At 38.7% G+C, this 7,621-nt stretch overlaps 1 pseudogene; it reads left to right on the top strand.

The window, feature by feature from the left end:
* The first annotated feature begins 5,880 nt into the window (after positions 1-5,880).
* Positions 5,881-6,868, top strand: LOC102837457 (annotated as a pseudogene).
* The last annotated feature ends 753 nt before the right edge of the window (positions 6,869-7,621 follow it).

Raw genomic sequence — 7,621 nt, forward strand, 5'->3', positions numbered from 1 at the left:
TATCAGGCATCATTTCACAGAGATGTCAGCAAGGTAACGAAAACCCCCTAGTTAATATTTTGTAAGGGCAGGGTTTTGTTTTGTTTTGTTTTACTATGGATACAATAGTAGAATGATGTATATGGAGAAATTACATACAACAAATGATGGAACTAAGTGTCCAATGGGAATCATGTTTGTTTGTCAATTTCTTGCTAGGGTTCCTTATATATTTGCAGGTATTTTTGTTATTGTTATGTGCCATGGAGTTGGTTCCGACTGATCGTGATCCTGTACAGGGTTTCCTAGGTTTTAAATCTTTACGTGAGCAGAAAACCTCATTTTTATCCCGCAGAATGGCTGGTAGTTTTGAACTGCTGACCTTACAGTATATTAAAGTGCTGTTAATCAGCTAGTCTTTTGCATTAACTCTTTTGCAAGGACAATCTTCCTATTAAACAATAACCTTAGAAACATGAATTTTATTAGATTCTCTTTCATTTAAAGACATTCTTTAACTGATGGTAGAAGGGGTTTTTCAGTTTCATTTTATAATCTACAAGGTTGGTTAAAAAATTATCTGTTCTCTGTCTGTACAATTCATTTTAACTAACTTTTAGGAAAGACAAATGTATCATTTTTAACATAATCTCCTTGCTTTTCAATATACTTTGTCCATCTATCAACAAGCTTTCTCATTCCCTTTTTAAAAGTATGCCTTAATCTGAGCTGCAGCCATGAATGCAAGGCAGTCTTCACTTCAGAAGTGAAGACCAAGCAGTTGAAAGTCTATCTGGAGTAGAGGGCAGATGCTTTTAGAATTCAAAACAAAATTTTTGCATAATGTCAACAAATCTTTTGCATAATAATGTGCTACTGAGGTGTGAAGACTTGCATTGTCATGGGAGATCACATAGCCCTAGGATAACACTCCTGCTTTAATTCAAAGCTTAGACTTCAGCTCTTCTTTGAGAAGAATGGCTTATTGTTGAACCTTTTTTCCTGACAGTGTTTCAACACTGACCCTGTTTGTTGTTGATGCTCTTAGTGCCATGGAGTCAGTACCAACTCATAGTGACCTTTTGCAAAACAAAATGAAACACTGCTCAGTCCTGCACCATCCTCACTTTCCTTTCTACTCTTGAGCCAACTGCTGCCATGAGTCAGAAAGAACTCAACTCAGAAAATTTAAAGAACAAAGTGTATGCAGCAGCCAGGGTGTCAACTCAAGCCCAGATCACTCTGACCCGGATTGAGGAGGGGGACAGGCTTTTTTACAAGAAACACAGAGCTGTTAGAACACACAGACCTGTCTTGTCAGCTGGGGTGGTAAATTCCAACAGACCCTTATCCTGTTGTTGTTGTTAAGTGCCATCGAGTCAGTGTCGACCCATAGCGACCCTGAACAGGGTTTCCGAGGCTATAAATCTTTACGGGAGCAGAAAGCCTCATCTTTCTCCCGCAGAGCAGCTGGTAGTTTCGAACTGCTGACCTTAAGAGTTCGCAGCCCAATTCATAACCATTACACTACCAGAGTGTATGGATGGGCCAAGTTTTATCCTATTTGTTCAGGTGTCCTTGGGTCATTCTGTCCTTCAAGTAAGAACTTTACTTATTATTTTTCCATAGGGTGAGGTTGGGGGAAAGGGGAGCAGGATGAACTATGCTATAATATTTCAAATGGCAAATGGAGGCTGTTAATTACACTATAACATTTCAAATGGGGTTGTTAGTTATACTATGATATTTTAAATGGGGGCTGTTAATTACGCTATAACATTTTATCTGTAGGTGTTTACTGCGCCGTTGTCATTTTGGACACTCTGGAAGTCCAAACTTGGAGGTAATTTCCTTCAAGAGAATTTTCACTATCACGGAAGTTCTTAGTTCTACCCAAGCAGAAAAGGTGTCTACAAAAACAAAACTAGCAAATATTTATTCTCTTGCTTGGGGCCATCTGCATGAAATAAACTTATTAATTTTCAGGGGGTCATTTACCTTAATATTGATGCAGGACAGCGTGTCTTGGGATTTTTCTTGAGGCAGATAACAGAACTAATATCCTGAATGATTTTTTTTTTTGAAAATTTCTTGCCTTAGAGCCAGGGCCTAATGAATTAAGTCAGGCCTCTTTCATGTAATGGGCCATTTCATGTATTCGTTTAAGAAAAGCAGGGGCTAATTTCACCAGCTCAGAACAATTATATTAAAAAGCCATTTACTTTTTAGCTTTTAACTTCTCAGAACCAGAACAATTTCATTGTCATCTACTTTTCATCCTTTAATCCCTCTCTCAAATTCTTCCGCCTCAGTTCTACTCAATTCCTCTGGGTACACATTCAGTTTTTCTTGCCAACATTTCTAATGCCCTCATCAGTGTAATCAGTTCAGCTTTCTAAGCTGAGATCCCCAGCAGGAGGTCTATTGCCTCCATTGGTTTTGTAAGATTACTACTACACACCCTGCTATCCAAGTTCCTTTTTCCATGTAATTACTTCTGTTCATGAATAATGTCTAGTCCACCAGATATATTCAAACAAGTCAGGTTGGCTGAAGAATAATTGGTCAATGATTTCTATACAATCATAATTCAGCCCTCCAGTTACCACATCAGAGAGGAGGATAGCAGGTTTTATCACCCCATATGTCACAGGGTAATACTCGGATTGTCCAGTAAAATAACCTGGTATTGCTTATCCGTCCTGTTATGAGCCATAGGCTTCCCTTTTTTGTAGCAGGGAGACAACTTGATGGGGACAGAGACGAGTTGGCCAGAGTAAATTTCTTGGCCTCTTTCCTGAGAGGATATTGGTGGTTTTGTGTGAGTGTGGGATGGTCAGTTTCCAGGTTTTAATCAGACCTCGATGGGGGATGCTTGTTGGCTTTCCCGGGACACCTGATTGTCAATTTCCTCAGGCCAATGTGACTGGTATCCTGAGTTTTTGAATCAGTAATTTTCAGGCATGTTCATGAGGAACCTCCATCTGCAGACTTTTGGTTTCAGGAAGTTGTTTGAACATGTAACTTTGGAAGCAGGTCCTGGCCCAGTAAAGGGACTAGACAGTTATTATTATTATTATTATTATTTTTATATTTTTCTCTCAATGAAGGAATCTAGGGGTTTCAGGAAGAACTGGTCTTCAGGTCTCCCTGAGATCTCAGTCACTATTACTGAACAGAACGATTAACAGTCTGTCCCCATTGTTATTTTTAGCTGAGGTCCCCGGGGTGGGGGCAATAGGGGTGGCAGAGGTTGATGCTAAATCATGCTGGGTCTCCTTACTCCCTGACACTGTTAGTTTTCTGTAGATAATGAAGCTTGTTCAACCAAGCTTTTTGGATTGGCTTTTTGTGCCAGATCCTCCCCTAAGATTTGGCCATTTATTTTTCCAGTGCCCAGGTTTTTGCAATAAGTACATCAGTCCTTGTTTAAGGTTCTCTTTACTTTTAGGGGTCCTCTTTGGAGTCCTATGGGCTTACCTCTAGTGGTCTTTTAGGGAGACAGTTACTGACTGAGACTCCTCGTGCTCTCGGCTGTTAAATACTTCGAAGGTGATGTTCACCAGCTGGGATGGATTCATGTCAATGGCCCTGTTGAATTTCTGCTGTTTCTTTTTAATATCCAGGGTGCTTTGGGAGATGTTAACAATTTAGGTATTTGCTGAGTTTTTAGGATCAAAGTCTGTGTGCTTATATTAAGCCTGGTAGATTCATTTAAAGAATTCAGAGGGGTCCTCAGTTGACTTCTGCTGAACTGCCCATGCCATGTTCAAGTTCTTTGGTTTAAGAACTCCCTTTTTCAGACCTCTGAGAATGCATTTTTACAGTGCTCTAGTTGTGGCAAGTTCATTTAGATTTCAATGTGTGTTAGCTAGAGGAATTGCCTTGACTGGGGCAAGGGTCCTGCTCAAGTTTTTTTGTTTGTTTTCCTCCATGGATGCATGCTGTTTTGTCCCGTGCTTTATCTCAGACCAGCCCTTTTAGTTGCTGCTCAGGAGCATTGTCAACAGAGTGTGAACGTCTGCCCAATTAGGATGGATGATGAGTAGCAAAATAGTGGTTATTAAATTTGTTATTTTGGTTGAGTCATTCTGGTGTGGCACTGTGGGTCAGTGTGCCGGACCACCAAGTCAGTCTGAATCACAAGGTCACTGGTTCAAACCCACCAGCCACTCCTTGGAAAACTTACACAGAGTTACCATGAGTCAGAACTGACCCAACAGCACTTAACAATAGCATCTCAGTTAGAATGATTTGAATTTTTCCTATTTCACAAGTTCATGATAGAGAAAGAAGTATGTGCTTAGTAATATCCTGCAACTTGCCCTTCCATAGTCAATTTTATGGGTATCTGCAGAGGGGGTATTGCCTTGTAGAGAAATCACTTCTAAACTGCTTTCCTCAGAGGCTGAATATGACCTGGAAGGTTCACTAGGTCAAGTTATATTTTTCCTTAATGGCAGCTGCTGGTGTACTAGGAGTTGTAATAAGACAATGTTAGAATCAAAAGCTATATTTCAAAAAAAGTAATCATTCATCTCTTTGTATATTCACATACAGGCCTGCTTAGAATTGTTTTCACTTAATGCTCATCTGTATTTATTCTTCCTCTGTGTGGCTTTTATAACTTTCAGCATTTTATAACTTTCTACATTTCTATTGCTGGATCCTGGCCATCTATTTGTATGCAGTAGTTAGCAAAATTGAACTTTTCACATACCCCTCGTCCTTCTGCAGCCAATATGTAGTCTAGGGCTAATCTATTTTGATAGATGGCATTTCTGGGTCTGTTGGCATGCAAGGAGGGTTAGGGCCACCCCAGTCCCATTGGTTATAGATTCAGTTACCTAGGAGGGTGCCCTCACATTTATAGCAACTATAGAAGAGTAGTGTGGTTACTGTTTGGCCAAACTTGATGTTGTATATATACACCTTGATGGGTGTATAGATTATACAGATTTCTCCCTTTCCCACAACCCAAAGTCTAATTAAAATAAGTCCTACTATGGATATCCTCCATGCTTCAGCCATGCTTTGATCAGTCAGCTCACAGTTTGTGGCAGGTTGTATGGCTCAATGTTACCTTGTAAGGGTTGGTAAGAGCATGGGCTTTTCAGTAAAGCTGGGGCTCTGTCCATTTCAGTTATACAAGTCTGGGGCAGAGAAGGGGATGTAAACCAGGAAGGGGAGGTTTCAGAGTGGCAGGAGGCCGGGTGGGGGGGGGGGGGGGGGGGGTTTCTGGGGTCTGATATGAGCTAGCAAGCACAGGCAATGTGTGAGGGGAAAAGGGGGAATAGGATCTGAGACCTGAGCAGCAGAAACAAGGGCTGGAAGGGGAAAGGTGAGCTTGGATTATCATGATGAATTTTGTTTGCAGATGTCCACATTTACACCCTCACAACAGTGACCTTGAAAGGAAAGTGCTAATAAGACAATGCAGCCAACAGTAGTTATAATATAACTGGAGTGCAGATAATTTTTGACTCATCTTTGTAGTTGTTAGTAGATATGTGTATTATCTGTATAGTCTAGTTCTAATGTCTGGTAAGAGGATGGAAACCCAAACTGAGCCATAAAGCTTCTTCTTGAGTTATTTATATTTATAAAATCACTATAGTTTTATATAGTTTTAAATAACTTCTTGAGTTGTTTATATTTATATAATCACTACAGTTTTATATAGTCATAAAACCTCACATGCTGTAAATTAAACATGAGCACCACCAAATTTTTCCAGAATAAATACATGTTGAGAATATGCTATGGAATCTTGAGTCATTTGTTCTTTTTTAAATAGATAAATAATATTCTTGGAGAAGACAACCTTTTTCATCCCCTTTATGACTCTTCTTCATTACCTAAGACAATGTATGCCTTCAGTGCTGCTGTTGTGTTGATAAAATGGAGACCACACATTTGATTATTTTGTCACCCCATTTTTCTATTAGATTCGTCAACAACATAGAAACCAGAAACCAAACACTTATTTCAGAATTCATTCTACTGGGAATGTCAGAGGATTGAGAACTGCAGACCCTCATATTTAGCCTGTTTCTGATCATTTACCTGGTCACTGTCCTCGGGAATCTGTTTATAGTTCTGGCTGTCAGCTCTGACTCCCACCTACACAACCCCATGTACTTTTTTCTCTCCAATCTCTCCTTTACTGATATCTGTTTGAGCACAACTACAATTCCAAAAATGCTTGTGAACATCCAGACACAGAATAACACCATCACTTATATAGGTTGTATCAACCAGATTTTCTTTGTTACGTTTTTTTTGTTGTTGTTGTTTTGAAAATTTTATTCTTGCTGTAATGGCCTATGACTGCTATGCAGCCATTTGTCACCAACTGAGGTACACAATCATCATGAACTCCTACTTCTGTGGCCTGCTGATTCTGTTTTCCTTGCTCATGAGTATGGTGAATGCCCTCCTCCACAGTCTGATGGTTTTGCATCTATCCTTCTGCACAGACCTGGAAATGTCTCAACTCTGTGAACTTGCTCAGGTCCTTATGATTGCCTTAATCAATAACATCCTGATATACTTAATGGCTTGCATACTGGCTGGTATCCCTGTCTCTGGCATCATATTCTCTTACACTCACATCATCTCCTTCGTTTTGAAAATGACATCAGTTGGAGGAAAGTATAAAACTTTTTCCACCTGTGGGTCTCATCTTTCAATTGTTTCTTTATTCTATGGGACAGTTTTAGGTGTGTATGTCAGTTCACAATTTATAAAGTCTTCCAAGAAGACAGTAGCAGCTTCAGTGACGTACATTGTGTTCCCCCAAATGATGAATCCTTTTATTTATAGTCTGCAGAATAGAGATATCAAGAGAAGTTAGAAGAAATTCATTGGTAAAATGCATTGGTTTTAGTGATTGTGCCATTCCATCCAATCCATTAATTATTAAAACCTGTCACTGGGAAATGCTTTCTGCACATCACCATCAGAAATCCACAGTCATTTTGAGTTGGAATAGACTACAGAACTTAACAACAACAACAATAGAATCGTTTAACTACATTTTGTTTATTTATTCTTTGTTTATTGGCATTTGAGTGTTTTCCACTTTTTAGCTATCTGAGGAATATTAAAAATGATTGTTTTCAAATTGGGGTGCTTATCTATTTTCATATCTCTTCCGTTTATAGCTATGATTGAAATGTTGTGTCAAATGTTATCTCTATATTTATTCACTTAAGAAATTACCAAATTAGTTTCCAAAGTTGCTGAATTTTTTACATTACTAAAACACTGTATAACATTTCAATATATAATTTTTTTTTTTTTTTTGCAATCTTTCCAACCCTTGTTAGTTTCAATTTTCATTTTACTTTAAGGTCCCTAGATCATACAAACTGTTTTTGTATCACTACTAAACAAAATACTAAAAGTTTAAACCAACCCAATGATAATTCAGAAGATAGAATTGGATATCTGCTTCCATAAAATTACAGCCCAAAAACTCGCTAAGGGTCACTTCCACTCTATTACATGGAGTCATCATGAGTCCAAATTGAGCAATCATTGTTATTATTACTGTAATAAAAATGGATATGAAGTAATTTCTCATTATGGCTTTGGGTTTCATTTTCTTGATGATTATTGATGCTGAGTATCATTTCAG

The sequence above is a fragment of the Chrysochloris asiatica genome, unplaced genomic scaffold (assembly GCF_000296735.1).
Source record: "Chrysochloris asiatica unplaced genomic scaffold, ChrAsi1.0 scaffold00549, whole genome shotgun sequence".
In the NCBI taxonomy this organism is placed as follows: Eukaryota; Metazoa; Chordata; class Mammalia; order Afrosoricida; family Chrysochloridae; genus Chrysochloris; species Chrysochloris asiatica.